Consider the following 15,721-nt stretch of genomic DNA (forward strand, 5'->3'; position numbering starts at 1 on the left):
ATTTTCCAACTTAGATTTACTTTGTACCTGACTGTTCGGGTCGAGAGCCTTGGGGGAGGAGTCCCCTCAAGCCTTGGGAGAAGAGTCCCCTCAAGCCTTGGGAGAAGAGTCCCCTCAAGCCTTGGGAGAAGAGCCCCCTCAAGCCTTGGGGGAAGAGCCCCCTCAAGCCTTGGGGGAAGAGCCCCCTCAAGCCTTGGGGAAAGAGCCCCCTCAAGCCTTGGGAGAAGAGTCCCCTCAAGCCTTGGGAGAAGAGTCCCCTCAAGCCTTGGGAGAAGAGTCCCCTCAAGCCTTGGGAGAAGAGCCCCCTCAAGCCTTGGGGAAGAGCCCCCTCAAGCCTTGGGGGAAGAGCCCCCTCAAGCCTTGGGGGAAGAGCCCCCTCAAGCCTTGGGGGAAGAGCCCCCTCAAGCCTTGGGGGAAGAGCCCCCTCAAGCCTTGGGGGAAGAGCCCCCTCAAGCCTTGGGGGAAGAGCCCCCTCAAGCCTTGGGGGAAGAGCCCCCTCAAGCCTTGGGGGAAGAGCCCCCTCAAGCCTTGGGGGAAGAGCCCCCTCAAGCCTTGGGGGAAGAGTCCCCTCAAGCCTTGGGGGAAGAGCCCCCTCAAGCCTTGGGGGAGGAGCCCCCTCAAGCCTTGGGGGAGGAGCCCCCTCAAGCCTTGGGGGAGGAGCCCCCTCAAGCCTTGGGGGAGGAGCCCCCTCAAGCCTTGGGGGAGGAGCCCCCTCAAGCCTTGGGGGAGGAGTCACTGGAGATCTGACAGCGCTGTCTCCCAACTTCAGAGTGTACATGACAGCAACAAATACCAGAGCACCGTAGATAGATTTCTGTTCCCTACAGGACTCTGGTATTTGATACTGTCGCGCACTCAGGAGCTGGGACACTGAAGAAGACAGCAACTGGCAGACTTCAGGGGAGTGCTCACCCCAAGTGAAATAAAGGGATAATATAAACCAATCAGAAGGTAGTTTGCACAACTCTGATAGTGAAGAGCCACATCCTTGCACATGCACAGTGGTGACTGGAATCTGACATCGCAGTCATATGGACTTGGATGACCCATGGGGGGGGGTAAACAAAACCAGAAGTCATAGAGGGATTTCTTCTCATCACGGATCTCATTGTTCTCTCTATTCGATTTCAGAGCCTCAGGAAAATAACAAGGAAGAACGTACCACTGGAAGAGCTCATGAGGGAAGGCGATCGTACAACCAGGACAAAGGTGATCTTCAATGGCTTCTCATATGAAAGTGATCAGTGGAAAGCCATGCAGAGGATACGATGAAGACAAAACACACACCAGGGAGTATTCATAGCGTATAGCAGGTGCTAGGTGGGGGGAGGATTTACGCTAGCAGTGGGGGTACGGGGGAAAGGATTTACGGTAGGAGGGGGGATTGGGGGAGAGGATTTACGCTAGCAGTGGGGGTATGGGGGAAAGGATTTGTGCTAGTAGGGGGGATTTGGGGGGATGATTTACGCTAGCAGTAGGGGTACGGGACTTATGGTAGGAGAGGGGATTTATGCTAGCAGTGGGGATATGGGGGGGGACAGGATTTGTGCTGAGGGGGGTTTGGAGGGAGGATTTAAAGTGGAGTTCCACTCACTCTGTAAAAAAAAATAGTCAGTAGCTACAAAAACTGTAGTTTCTGACTTTTAAAAAACAGCCACTTACCTGTCCCCTGATCCCGCGTTGCCCCCGCCGCAGCCCGTTTCACCGGCCGTCCTGTATTCCAGGCGCCGGCATCTTCAGTGTGGGCAGCCGGCTCTGACAGCTTACGGCTTCACAGCCGGGGGCCCACTGAGCATGTGCGAGTAGCGCTGCGCTTCCTGAATGGCCCCGTCGTCTTCTGGGACCTGTCATGTGTCCCACAGACTACAGGGAGGGAGGGTAGAAGGACAACTTCCACTTCCAATCGTCTAGGAAATCGCAGCAGAAGTGGGAGCGGGTACCTGTCAATTTCAGGTAGCCCCCCTGCTCCCCGAAAGGTGCCAATCCTTAATTGGGAGCCGGGGACCAATCTTTAAAGCGGAACTTTCCCTTTTAGGTGGAACGCTGCTTTAAAGTAGGAGGGGGGATTTGAGGAGAGAATTTACGGTTGGGAGGGGGGAGGATTTACGGTACGAGGGGGGATTTGGAGGGAATATTTATGCTAGCAGTGGGGATATGGGGGAAAGGATTTGTGCTAGGAGGAGGGATTTGAGGAAGGATTTACGGTAGGAGGGGGGATTTGGCAGGAAGATTTACGGTACGAGGGGGGATTTGGGAGGAAGATTTATGGTAGGAGGGGGGAATTTGGGGAAGGATTTATGGTAGGAGGGGGGATTTGGGGAAGGATTTATGGTAGGAGGGGGGATTTGGGGAAGGATTTACAAGGGGGGATTTGGGGAAGGATTTGCGAGGGGGGATTTGGGGAAGGATTTGCGAGGGGGCGGGTTTGGAGGGAAGACTGACTCCTCACTTTCTGAGATACAAGGCACGTTTGTCAAGCCCTGGCTTATGGGAACTGACATAAAACGCTGCGAGGCGTCTCACATCCAGTGTTCTTTCTCATCCATCTACCACCAATCAACAATCATCATATACCCCGAAGAAGCAGGACTTCCAGAGGGTACAAGGTCTGATGGACATGCAGTTGCAGGAAGTCCTACAGATCTAGGACCCGGACACATCATGTCAAATATCTGGACCGGGCTAGGTCCACAAAGGAGTCGGGACGGCATCTACAAGGGATCCAGGCTGAGACTAGGAAGAAGTTGGGACTGAGCCTACAACGGAGCAAGGTGGAGTATGCAGAGGAACAGACAGGATTCTGTAGGGTAGAAAGGGGGGGGAGTCTATAGGGGAGTAGGGAGGTGTCTACTAAGAAACAGGGAGGAGTCTGCCAGGGTGAAAGGAGTGTATGGGGATGTAGGGAGGAGCTTGTCAGAGATCAGAGGGAGTCTTTCAGGGAATGAGGATGATTCTGCCATGAATCAGAGGACTGAGTCTACAATGGAGCAGGGAGGAGCCTGCGGGGAAGCGGGAGGAGTCTGGGAGCAGAGAGGAGTCTGCCAGGGAGGGAGGAGGCTGTGGCAATGCAGGGAGGAGTTTGTCCTCCTTACATGCCACACACTCCCCCTTCCTGGCAGACTCCTCTCTGTTCCCAGACTCCTCCTGCTTCCCTGCAGGCTCCTCCCTGCTCTGTCATAGACTCCTCCCCACTTCCTGAAAGTCTGGCCCTGCTCTCTGACAAACTCCTCCCTGCACTCCCGCACACGTCTTTCTCCCTACCAGACCCCTCCCTGCATCCTCAGACTCCTCCCCACTTCCTATATAATATACTCCCCCTTGCTCCCCTACAGACTCTTCCATGCTTCGGCATAGGCTCTACCCCGGCTCCCTCGCAGTCTCAGCCTGGCTCTCCCGTAGACTCCTGGGGTGAGTCTGCAAGGCAGCCACCGGGACAAAGTCTATGAGGGACAGAGGCTGAGACTGTCAGGAAGAGGGGACTAAATCTACGAGAGAGCGGGGAGGAGACTGCAGGAGAGCTGAAGGAGTCTTTGAGCGAGCAGAGAGCTGTTTGCCAGCGAGCAGGAAGGAGTGGGCCAGGAAGGGAGGAATGTGTGACGGTATAGGTAGGAGATTGTCAGGCTCCCTGACAAACTCCTTCTTGCACCTCCACACACTCCTAACTTCCTGGCACACTCCTTCCTGCTCACTCAATGACTCCTTCAGCTCTCCTGCAGTCTCCTACCCGCTCTCTCGTAGATTTAGTCCCCTCTTCCTGACAGTCTCAGCCTCTGTCCCTCATAGACTTTGTCCCAGTGGCTGCCTTGCAGACTCACCCCAGGAGTCTACGGGGGAGCCAGGCTGAGACTGAGAGGGAGCCGGGGTAGAGCCTACGCCGAAGCATGGAAGAGTCTGTAGGAGAGCAAGGAGGAGTATATTATATAGGAAGTGGGGAGGAGTCTGTGAGGATGCAGGGAGGGGTCTGCTAGGCAGAAGGAAGTGTGCGGGAGTGCAGGGAGGAGCTTGTCAGAGAGCAGGGCGAGACTTTCAGGAAGTGGGGAGGAGTCTATGACAGAGCAGGGAGGAGTCTGCAGGGAAGTGGGAGGGGTCTGTGACAGAGCAGAGAGGAGTCTGCCAAGGAGGGAGGAGACTGTGGTGGTCCAGGGAGGAGTTTGTCCTCCTTACATGCCACACACTCCCCCTCCCTGGCAGACTCCTCTCTGCTCACAGACTCCTCCCGCTTCCCCGCAGACTCCTCCCTGCTCTGTCGTAGACTTACTTGCCGCTTCCTGAAAGCCTTGCCCTGCTCTCTGACAAACTCCTCCCTGCACTCCCGCACACTTCTTTCTGCCTACCAGACCCCTCCCTGCATCCTCAGACTCCTCCCCACTTCCTATATATTATACCCCCCTTGCTCCCCTACAGACTATTCCATGCTTTGGCGTAGGCTCTACCCCGGCTCCCTCGCAGTCTCAGCCTGGCTTCCCCGTAGACTCCTGGGCTGAGTCTGCAAGGCAGCCACCGGGACAAAGTCTATGAGGGACAGAGGCTGAGACTGTCAGGAAGAGGGGACTAAATCTATGAGAGAGCGGGGAGGAGATTGCAGGAGAGCTGAAGGAGTCTTTGAGGGAGCAGGAAGGAGTGGGCCAGGAAGGGAGGAATGTGTGACTGTACAGGTAGGAGATTGTCAGGCTCCCTGACCAACTCCTTCTTGCACCACCACACACTCCTAACTTCCTGGCATACTCCTCTCTGCTCCCTCAAAGACTCCTTCAGCTCTCCTGCAGTCTCCTCCCCGCTCTCTCGTAGATTTAGTCCCCTCTTCCTGACAGTCTCAGCCTCTGTCCCTCATAGACTTTGTCCCAGTGGCTGCCTTGCAGACTCAGCCCAGGAGTCTACGGGGGAGCCAGGCTGAGACTGCGAAGGAGCCGGGGTAGAGCCTACGCCGAAGCATGGAAGAGTCTGTAGGGGAGCAAGGGGGGTATATTATATAGGAAGTGGGGAGGAGTCTGTGAGGATGCAGGGAGGGGTCTGCTAGGCAGAAGGAAGTGTGCGGGAGTGCAGGGAGGAGTTTGTCAGAGCAGGGTGAGACTTTCAGGAAGCGGCGAGTGAGTCTACGACAGAGCAGGGAGGAGTCTGCAGGGAAGTGGGAGGGGTCTGTTTGGGAGCAGAAAGGAGTCTGCCAGGGAGGGAGGAGACTGTGGTGGTCCAGGGAGGAGTTTGTCCTCCTTACATGCCACACACTCCCCCCTCTCTGGCAGACTCCTCTCTGCTCCCAGACTCCTACCGCTCCCCTGCAGACTCTTCCCTACTCTGTCGTAGACTCACTCGCCGCTTCCTGAAAGTCTCGCCCTGCTCTGACAAACTCCTCCCTGCACTCCCGCACACTTCTTCTGCCTACCAGACCCCTCCCTGCATCCTCACAGACTCCTCTCCACTTCCTATATAATCCCCTTGCTCCCCTACAGACTCTTCCATGCTTTGGCGTAGGCTCTACCCCGACTCCCTCGCAGTCTCAGCCTGGCTCTCCCGTAGACTCCTGGGGTGAGTCTGCAAGGCAGCCACCGGGACAAAGTCTATGAGGGACAGAGGCTGAGACTGTCAGGAAGAGGGGACTAAATCTACGAGAGAGCGGGGAGGAGACTGCAGGAGAGCTGAAGGAGTCTTTGAGCGAGCAGAGAGCTGTTTGCCAGCGAGCAGGAAGGAGTGGGCCAGGAAGGGAGGAATGTGTGACGGTATAGGTAGGAGATTGTCAGGCTCCCTGACCAACTCCTTCTTGCACCACCACACACTCCTAACTTCCTGGCCCACTCCTTCCTGCTCCCTCAAAGACTCCTTCAGCTCTCCTGCAGTCTCCTACCCGCTCTCTCGTAGATTTAGTCCCCTCTTCCTGACAGTCTCAGCCTCTGTCCCTCATAGACTTTGTCCCGGTGGATGCCTTGCAGACTCACCCCAGGAGTCTACGAGGGAGCCAGGCTGAGACTGCGAGGGAGCCGGGGTAGAGCCTACGCCAAAGCATGGAAGAGTCTGTAGGGGAGCAAGGGGGAGTATATTATATAAGAAGTGGGGAGGAGTCTGTGAGGATGCAGGGAGGGGTCTGCTAGGGAGAAAGAAGTGTGCGGGAGTGCAGGGAGGAGTTTGTCAGAGAGCAGGGCGAGACTTTCAGTAAGTGGGGAGGAGTCTATGAAAGCAGGGAGGAGTCTGCAGGGGAGCAGTAGGAGTCTAGGAGCAGAGAGGAGTCTGCCAAGGAGGGAGGAGACTGTGGTGGTCCAGGGAGGAGTTTGTCCTCCATGCATGCCACACTCTCCCCCCTCCCTGGCAGACTCTTCTCTGCTCCCAAAAAGACTCCTCCCTGCTCCATTGTAGACTCAGTCCCCGATTCATGGCAGACTCCTCCTCATTCCCTGAAAGACTGCCCCTGCTCTCTGACAAGCTCCTCCCTGCATCCCCGCACACTCCTTTTGCCCTGACAGACTCCTCCCTGTTTCCTAGCAGACACCACCCCACTCCTCTATAGACTCCACCCTTCCTCCCTACAGTCTCCTGCCTGCTCCTCTGCAGACTCCTACCTGCTCCATTGTAGGTGCAGTCTTGGCTTCCTCATGGTCCCGGCCTGGCTCCCCGGTAGGTTCCGTCTTGGCTCCCTTGCAGACTCAGCCTTGTCCAGCTATTCTACGATATATCCTCTTCCTGGATCTGGTAAGATTTCCAAAGACAGTATGTCGATCAGTCTGGTGCAGACTGTACAGCCTCCAGAAGTCCTGTTTTCTGGAGGCGTAGAATGTTCAGTAATTGTAATGACAGTGGATGCTCAAGAAAGGGCGCTAGATCCAAAATGCCTCTCAGTGTTTGATGTCAGCGTTCCAACATCGGCTACTTTTTGTTGAGGACCTGGTGCGCGCTGACAACTATCGCTGGTTGTCAGGGCAAGTGACAACCCTGTAGTGTACCTCGCAGGAAGACTCGGAGGGTGGACGACGCTACATAAAACGGAGCTTTGGCTTTTTCTTACAAATAATTAAAAGTCAGCAGCTACAAATACTGCAGCTACTGACTTTTACCAAAAAGAAACTAACCACCCCAGGGATCCAGCACAGTCTCCACCTGGACCGGTTCTTCGCCAGTCTTTGGGTGCCTGGCTGTGCCGCCATCTTGTGAGAGGCTGGCTGTGACTTCCTGGTGTTTCACAGCCGGCGGGGAAGGGGAGGGGCCAAACTTCTACTCCGAGAGGAAGTGGGTGTGGGTACTTGTCAATAATAAGTACCCACTCCCAGGAGGGGTGGGGGGCGGGAGGGAGGTTTGGGGATGAGGATGACTGAAGCTTCCCTTTTCAGGTGACGTTCCGTTTTAATGCAAGAGTGGAGGTGTAACCACTTCTTCCTGAGGATGTACGGGTACGTTCTAGGGGCAGGAAGTTGTTGAAGAGAAGCTCCGGTTAGATATAAAAGAATTCAAAGTCCGCAGCTATAAATACTGTAGCTGCTTGAATATACAGACACTTAGCAGCCCAGGGATCCAGCGCCGTCATCACCTGTGTCGGTTCTTTGCCGGTCTTCGGGTTTCTGGCGCCGCCATCTTGGATTACTGGAAGCCAGCTGTGACTTCTTGGTGCATGACAGGCACTGCACATTCAGACTGGTTCCGCAGCCTCCTGGGACCTATGACGTTTCCCTATGACGTGTCCCTAGGAGGTTGTAGAAGGTGGGGGGGGGGTTGAACTTCAGCTCTACTCGCCTAAGTTGGAGTGGGTACCTAGATACCCGCCCCCAGCCAAAAACAAAACAATCATCGATAAAGAAAGAGGGGGAGGAGGAGGATGAGAGGGACTTCCCTTTTCAAGGGTAGTTCCCCTTTAATGCAAGAGCGGGGGTGTAACCACTTGTTCCCCTGGAATGTACAGGTACGTCCTAGGTGGGGGTCGTGGTTGAAGAGGAGCTCCGGTCAGTTATAAGAAAAGTAAAAAAGTCAGCAGGTACTAATACTGTAGCTGCTTTTAATATACAGACACTTAGCAGTCCAGGGATCCAGGACTGGCCGGTTCTTTGCCAGTCTTTAGGTCCCTGGTGCCACCATCTTGGATGTGAGAAGCCGTCTGTGACTTCCTGGTGTTTCACAGTCGGCGGGGAAGGGGAGGGGCCAAATTTCCACTGTGGCACACAGAATGGAAGTAGGAGAGGGTACCTGTCAGAAATACGTACCCGCCCCCAGACAAAAAAAAAAAAAATTCAAAAGTGGCAGCGGATGGAGGGAGGAGGATGAGAGGGACTTCCCTTTTCAGATGACGTTCCTTTTTAATGCAAGAGCGGGGGTGTAACCACTTGTTCCCCTGGAACGTACAGGTACATCCTAGGTGGGGTCGTGGTTAAAGAGGAGCTCCGGTCAGTTGTAAAAAAGTCAGCAGGTACTAATACTGTAGCTGCTTTTAATATACAGACACTTAGCAGCCCGCTGATCCAGCACTGGCCGGTTCTTTGCCAGTCTTTAGGTCCTTGGTGCCACCATCTTGGATGTGAGAAGCCGCCTGTGACTTCCTGGTGTTTCACAGCCGGCGGGGAAGGGGAGGGGCCAAATTTCCACTCTGGCACAAGAATGGAAGTAGGAGCGGGTACCTGTCAGAAATACGTACCCCCCCCCAGACAAAAAAAAACCAATCATCATTAATGAAAGAGGAGGGAGGGAGGGGGAGGATAAGCAGAACTTCTCTTTTCAAGTGAAGTTCCCCTTTAATGCAAGAGCGGGGGTGTAACCACTTGGAACGTACAGGTACATCCTAGGGTGGGGACGTGGTTAAAGGGGAGCTCCGGTCAGTTATAATAAAAAGTAAAAGTCAGCAGCTACTAATTCTGTAGCTGCTTTCAATATACAGACACTTAGCAGCCCGCTGATCCAGCGCCATCATCACCTGCGACAGTTCTTTGCCGGTCTTGGGGTTCCTGGCACCGCCATCTTGGATGAAGGAAGCCAGCTGTGACTCTCTGGAGTTTCACAGCCGGTATCCCTCTGCACATTGCGGCAGACGCTCTGCGCATTCAGACTGGTCCCGCATCCTCCTGGGATCTGAGACATGTCCCTAGGAGGTTGCAGATGGTGAGAGGGGAGCGAATTTCCGCCGTGCTCGCCTAAGTGGGACTGGGTACCTGTCAGGAATAGGTACCCGCTCCCAGCCAAAAGCAAAACAATTGTCAATAATGAAGGAGGGGGAGGGGGGAGGAGGGGGAGGAGAACTTCCCTTTTCAGGTGAAGTTCTACATTAATGCAAGATCAGGGGTGTCTGCATGACTGCAAGCAAGGCCAATGACTTGGAAAGGAGGCCAATATCCATCCTGCCATGGCTGTGAATTGTATTCATACCACGGCAGAAAAAACTGAAGATGTGAACAAATCCAATGCTGTCCTAACAAAGGCCGGGATCCTGCAAGTAGAGGCAGGACACGCCCCAGTTACTCCCCTTAGTTGGGAAGATCTGAATCTCATCAACTCCAATAATGATGGCGGAGGTGAATCCGACAAAAGGAAGGCAAGGCCTACCATCTCCAGGACACCGCCATGGACTGGATTACTTAAAGCAGGAAAAAGTCAGCAGCTACAAATACTGCAGCCGCTGACCTTCAACAAAAAGACATTTACCAGCCCAGGGATCCAGCACTGGCCGGTTCTTTGCCAGTCTTCAGGTCCCTGGTGCCACCATCTTGGATGTGAGAAGCCGCCTGTGACTTCCTGGTGTTTCACAGCCGGCGGGGAAGAGGAGGGGCCAAACTTCCATTCTGCTCGCCTAGGAGCACAGAGCGGAAGAGGGGGCGGGTACCTGTCAGGAAGAAGTACTCGCTCCCAGACAAAAATAAAAAAAAATCCAAAAGTGGTGTGGGGGGGGGGGGGGGGGGGGTGTGGATGAGCAGAACTTCCCTTTTCAGGTGCATTTCTGCTTTTACTGTAATGGGCAGCACAGTGGCTAAGTGGTTAGCACTTCCGCCTGGCAGCACAGAGGCCGTCGGTTCGAATCCCAACCACGGCAACACCTGCCTGGAGTTTGCATGTTCTTCCTGTGCTTGCGTGGGTTTCCTCCGGGTACTCCGGTTTCCTCCCACACTTTAAAGTCGTGCTAGTAGCTGAATTGGCTCCTGTTTAATGTCCCTAGTATGTGTATGTATGAATGTGAGTTAGGGACCTTAGATTGTACGCTCCTCGGGGGCGGGGACTGAATGTAAAGTATAGGTGAAGCGCTGCGTGAATTGATGGCGCTATAGAAGTACCTGAAATAAATAATAAAAGGGCACCACTTGTTCCCCCTACGACATACAGGTACGTCCTAAGGAGAGGAAATGGTTAACGAGGAGCTCCAGTCAGTTATAACAATAATAAAAGTCAGACGCTACAAATACTGTACTATACTACATATATATATAACATATATAATACTACAGATCCAGAATGGTCCTCACCTGAGCCGGTTCATTACCGGTCTATTTGGGTCTCCAGAACCAGCACCGCCATCTTGCTTGTGGGAAGCCAGTTGTCACCTCCTGGTGTTTCACAGCCGGCCTTCCACTGTGTGTGTGTGAGAAGCTCATGCTTTCAGACTGATCCCGCAGCCTCCTGGGACCTATGACATGTTCCTAGGAGGTTGCAGACGGTGAGGGGGGGCAAACCTCTCTGCACACCTAAGTAGGAAATGGGTACCTGTAAGAAGTAGGTACCCACTCCCAGCAAGAAAAAAAAATGTTATACTTGCCTGCTCTGTGCAATACTATTGCGGGTGTGCTCATGAGCCGGGCTGTGTGCGTCCATAGACAAGCACAGCTTGGCTACGCCCCTTGCTCGCTCCTCACAGGATTTCTGACAGCAGTGAGAGACATAGGCTCCTGCTGCTCTCAGTGTGTCGTGTGATAGCAGGAAGAGGAGAAGCGGTGATACATCCGAGGACATCGCTGGATCGGTGAAGGGAGCAGGTAGGGACTGGCCAGAGAGGGATTACTTTGACGCAGTTGGCCGGCTTAAGCATGCATAGCAATGTATGCGCACTAAAAATCCCTGTTTTTGTGAAAGGTTTGCTAGACAGCGCAGCAGTGTGCAGAGGGTTCATCCAGAATTTTTAGTCTTAACAAGTGGTCACACCCATTAGAAGCAGTATAGCCACCGGCTGTCCCGTAGGGGGCACTCTAGCCACCGGCTGTCCCGTAGGGGGCACTCTAGCCACCGGCTGTCCCACAGGGGGCACTCTAGCCACCGGCTGTCCCACAGGGGGCACTCTAGCCACCGGCTGTCCCACAGGGGGCACTCTAGCCACCGGCTGTCCCACAGGGGGCACTCTAGCCACCGGCTGTCCCACAGGGGGCACTCTAGCCACCGGCTGTCCCACAGGGGGCACTCTAGCCACCGGCTGTCCCACAGGGGGCACTCTAGCCACCGGCTGTCCCACAGGGGGCACTCTAGCCACCGGCTGTCCCACAGGGGGCACTCTAGCCACCGGCTGTCCCACAGGGGGCACTCTAGCCACCGGCTGTCCCACAGGGGGCACTCTAGCCACCGGCTGTCCCACAGGGGGCACTCTAGCCACCGGCTGTCCCACAGGGGGCACTCTAGCCACTACATATTCCATAGGAGCACTACAACCCCTGGATGTTTCACAGGGGGCCACTGTAGCCCCTGGATGTTTCACAGGGGGCCACTGTAGCCCCTGGATGTTTCACAGGGGGCCACTGTAGCCCCTGGATGTTTCACAGGGGGCCACTGTAGCCCCTGGATGTTTCACAGGGGGCCACTGTAGCCCCTGGATGTTTCACAGGGGGCCACTGTAGCCCCTGGATGTTTCACAGGGGGCCACTGTAGCCCCTGGATGTTTCACAGGGGGCCACTGTAGCCCCTGGATGTTTCACAGGGGGCCACTGTAGCCCCTGGATGTTTCACAGGGGGCCACTGTAGCCCCTGGATGTTTCACAGGGGGCCACTGTAGCCCCTGGATGTTTCACAGGGGGCCACTGTAGCCCCTGGATGTTTCACAGGGGGCCACTGTAGCCCCTGGATGTTTCACAGGGGGCCACTGTAGCCCCTGGATGTTTCACAGGGGGCCACTGTAGCCCCTGGATGTTTCACAGGGGGCCACTGTAGCCCCTGGATGTTTCACAGGGGGCCACTGTAGCCCCTGGATGTTCCATAGGCGGCACTATATCCCTATATTTGACAGGGGTGCAGGTACAGGTGAGCAGCCTCAAATGCACACGGTCTATGTTTGGGGGCATACACCAGCACCCACATGCTAGGGGGGCCCCTGTCAAGTAGGGTGCACGGGGCCCATTGAATCTTCTCATTTCTCAATGACCAATGGAAGACCATACAGGAGCCGACATGAGGCAGGAGGTTCCGCCATCACCAACTAGATCTATTCCAATAAATATTTCAGCTTACTTCTACTCGTCTTTTTTCTGTATATTTTACAAACTGAATACAACCCCTCCGACCATAATCATCAACTTCCTGGTGAATGTGCAGCTTTGGGGGCGGGATCACAATACTTACTACACAGAACCACAAGTAGACAAACACGTTTGCATAATTATTTTTGATTGGTACAATTATCCTCCAAATCCTAACTCCTACCCCCTACCCCCACCCTGACTGCCACCCTGTACCCCTAACATTACCCCTAACTGCCACCCTGTACCCCTAACATTACCCCTAACTGCAACCCTGTACCCCTAACCCCACCCCTAACTGCAACCCTGTACCCCTAACCCCACCCCTAACTGCAACCCTGTACCCCTAACCCCACCCCTAACTGCAACCCTGTACCCCTAACCCTACCTCTAACTGCCACCCTGTACCCCTAACCCCACCCCTAACTGCAACCCTGTACCCCTAACCCTACCTCTAACTGCCACCCTGTACCCCTAACCCCACCCCTAACGGCAACCCTGTACCCCTAACCCCATCCCCTAACTGCAACCCTGTACCCCTAACCCCATCCTCTAACTGCCACCCTGTACCCCTAACCCCATCCCCTAACTGCCACCCTGTACCCCTAACCCCACCCCTAACTGCCACCCTGTATCCCTAACCCCATCTTATAACTGCCACCCTGTATCCCTAACCCCACCCCTAACTGCCACCCTGTATCCCTAACCCCATCTTATAACTGCCACCCTGTATCCCTAACCCTACCCCCTAACTGCCACCCTGTATCCCTAACCCCATCTTATAACTGCCACCCTGTATCCCTAACCCTACCCCCTAACTGCCACCCTGTGTCCCTAACCCCACCCCTAACCTCCACCCTGTATCCCTAACCCCACCCCTAACTGCCACCTTGTATCCCTAACCCCACCCCTAACCTCCACCCTGTATCCCTAACCCCACCCCTAACTGCCACCTTGTATCCCTAACCCCATCCCCTAACTGCCACCCTGCATCCCTAACCCCATCCCCGAATCTCTCCACTACCCAGTAGCAGCCATTTGAGGAGACTTACTACAAGTTATAATTGGACAGGAACTTCCAATCACAGTACGGTGGTTATAACACGATACAAAATTGGCAACAATTTTCGGATCACAACCAATCCTTCCTCAGACTCAGCACACTCTACAATCCGGTTCAGGGGCGGACTGACAACTCATGAGGCCCCCCAGCAATAAGGGATCATGGGGCCCCCGTGTCCTTGCCCAAACTCAAAAAAGTCTATGAAAAAGGTACCAGGGGCATCTCATGGGGCCCCCACTGACCCCGGGCCCTCGGGCAGTGCCTGAGTTTCCAAATGGTCAGCCCGCCCCTGGTCCGGTAATATGTTTAGCTGATACAAATAGTACGGGAAATGACTTGAAAGTTGATAACAAGTTGCAGTTGGTTCACTAATACTGGAGAGTGCAGAATCTGGTGCGGCTGTGCATGGCAGCCAATCAGCATCTAACTTCAGCCGGTTCAATGAAGCGTTGACACTTAAACCTGGAAGCTGATTGGCTTCTATGCAGAGCTGCCCCCGATTTTGCACCCTCCATCTTTAGTAAATCATCCCCTTTCTCTCTCAGTATTTCCGTATTCGGTTGAAGGGTAAGTCGGCCTTTTCATGAAAAATAAAAAGGTGATCGTCCTCTAACTATCCGGCCCCGCCCCTCCGGACCATGCTGAATCCATCGTACTACGCGCAATGCCAAGCGGTCATTGGTCAGAGAAGTCACGTGACCACGCTAACCAATGAGAAGCTGGTGGCTTCATCTGATAAGGTGTCCCAAAAGAAAGAAGGGCTCCAGATACCCTGGCCAGCCCTCCGGGCCCCTCTGTACCCATCCCAATGCTTGCAATAGAAAGCGGTCATGACCATGCTAACCAATCAGCACCTTCTATTGTGAGCATTACGATGGACACGCCCTCCTGGGCGGTGTATTGTGATAAACCGACCATTACACCAGTCTGGCCGCTATATGCAGTGGGGTACGGAGGGGGGTGGCCAGGATATTAACCTCTTCCCGTCCGGCCCATGTATATAAACGGCTGGACAGGAGCAGTGCAGGAGCGGGTGGCAGTTTATAACCGGCCTCCCCACTCCCCGCCTGTGTGCGCTCCCTGGGAGCATGCGGCAACGTGATCCGGTGCCCGCTGTGACCTCCGACCGCAGCGGAACACCACTGTACCTCTGTGCGAGGCCCCGATCATGTGATCACCGATTGGCCAATCAGTGATCACATGAAGAGTAGTAAGCAAAACGTCACTTCTGATATCATTGCTAACTACGTGTGAAATCTGTGAATGATCACAGAGATCACATGGTACAGGGCCATTCACAACAGCCTTGTACCATGTGACAAGCTGTGACCAATCACAGCTCTCACAGTATTTCTCAATGGCTGCAAGAATGCAGCCAGAGAGGAGAAATGATTGCTTTTACATCCTTTATGGGTGTAAAAGCAATCAGTGTAAAAAAAAATCTTCATCACCCCCCACAAGTAGTACAGTGTCACCATGGTGACCGTGTACTGCTAGGGTGACAGTATGTAAAAAAAAAAAAAAAAAAAAACCATAAATAATAATATAAAAAAATAAAATAAAAATGGTCAAAATTTAAAAAAAAAAATTATAATTTTTGGTTATAAACTAATTTGGGTTATTTTTTTTTTTTACTAAAACGATAGATGAATATATTTTGGCCAAGATTAATGAAAAAAGATCATTTATTTGCAAAATGTTATAAGAAAAACACTTTTGTTTTTCAAAATGTTTGGACTTTTTCATTTACATAGCAAAAAAAAAAATAAAAATCCCAGCGGTGAAAAAATACCATCAAAATAAAGCTTTATCTGTCTCAAAAACATGCTAAAAAATTCATCTGGGTACAGTGTTGCATGACCGCGCAATTGTCAGTTAAGTAACGCTGTATCGCAAAAAATGGCCTGGTCAGGCGGGGGGGGGGGGGGGGGGGGGTAACGTCTTCCCTACCGCACTATAGCTGACAGACGGATACAGCGCGGTTGTCTGGTTCTGGGACGCCATCCATGGACATCATTCCAGGACACGCCCCCTGCATGCCCCCAGCGGCACACACCCGGCAACGCTGCTGATCGATGTCCTATGGACACAGCTGATCATGTGATACGGTAGATGGCCAATCACGGCATCCTTTTACCACATGATCAGCTGTGTCCAATGACATGGCAGATTACCGAGTAAATACAGTTGCCGGTTATCGGCTGAACTTTCCTCGCACTGTCACAGCGTGAGACGAGTACTGCCGAGGACCGGCAATTGTCAGAGGGGG

The sequence above is a fragment of the Staurois parvus genome, unplaced genomic scaffold (genome assembly GCF_062004578.1).
Source record: "Staurois parvus isolate SC_StPar_1 unplaced genomic scaffold, SC_StPar_1.0 ptg000374l, whole genome shotgun sequence".
Lineage (NCBI taxonomy): Eukaryota > Metazoa > Chordata > Amphibia > Anura > Ranidae > Staurois > Staurois parvus.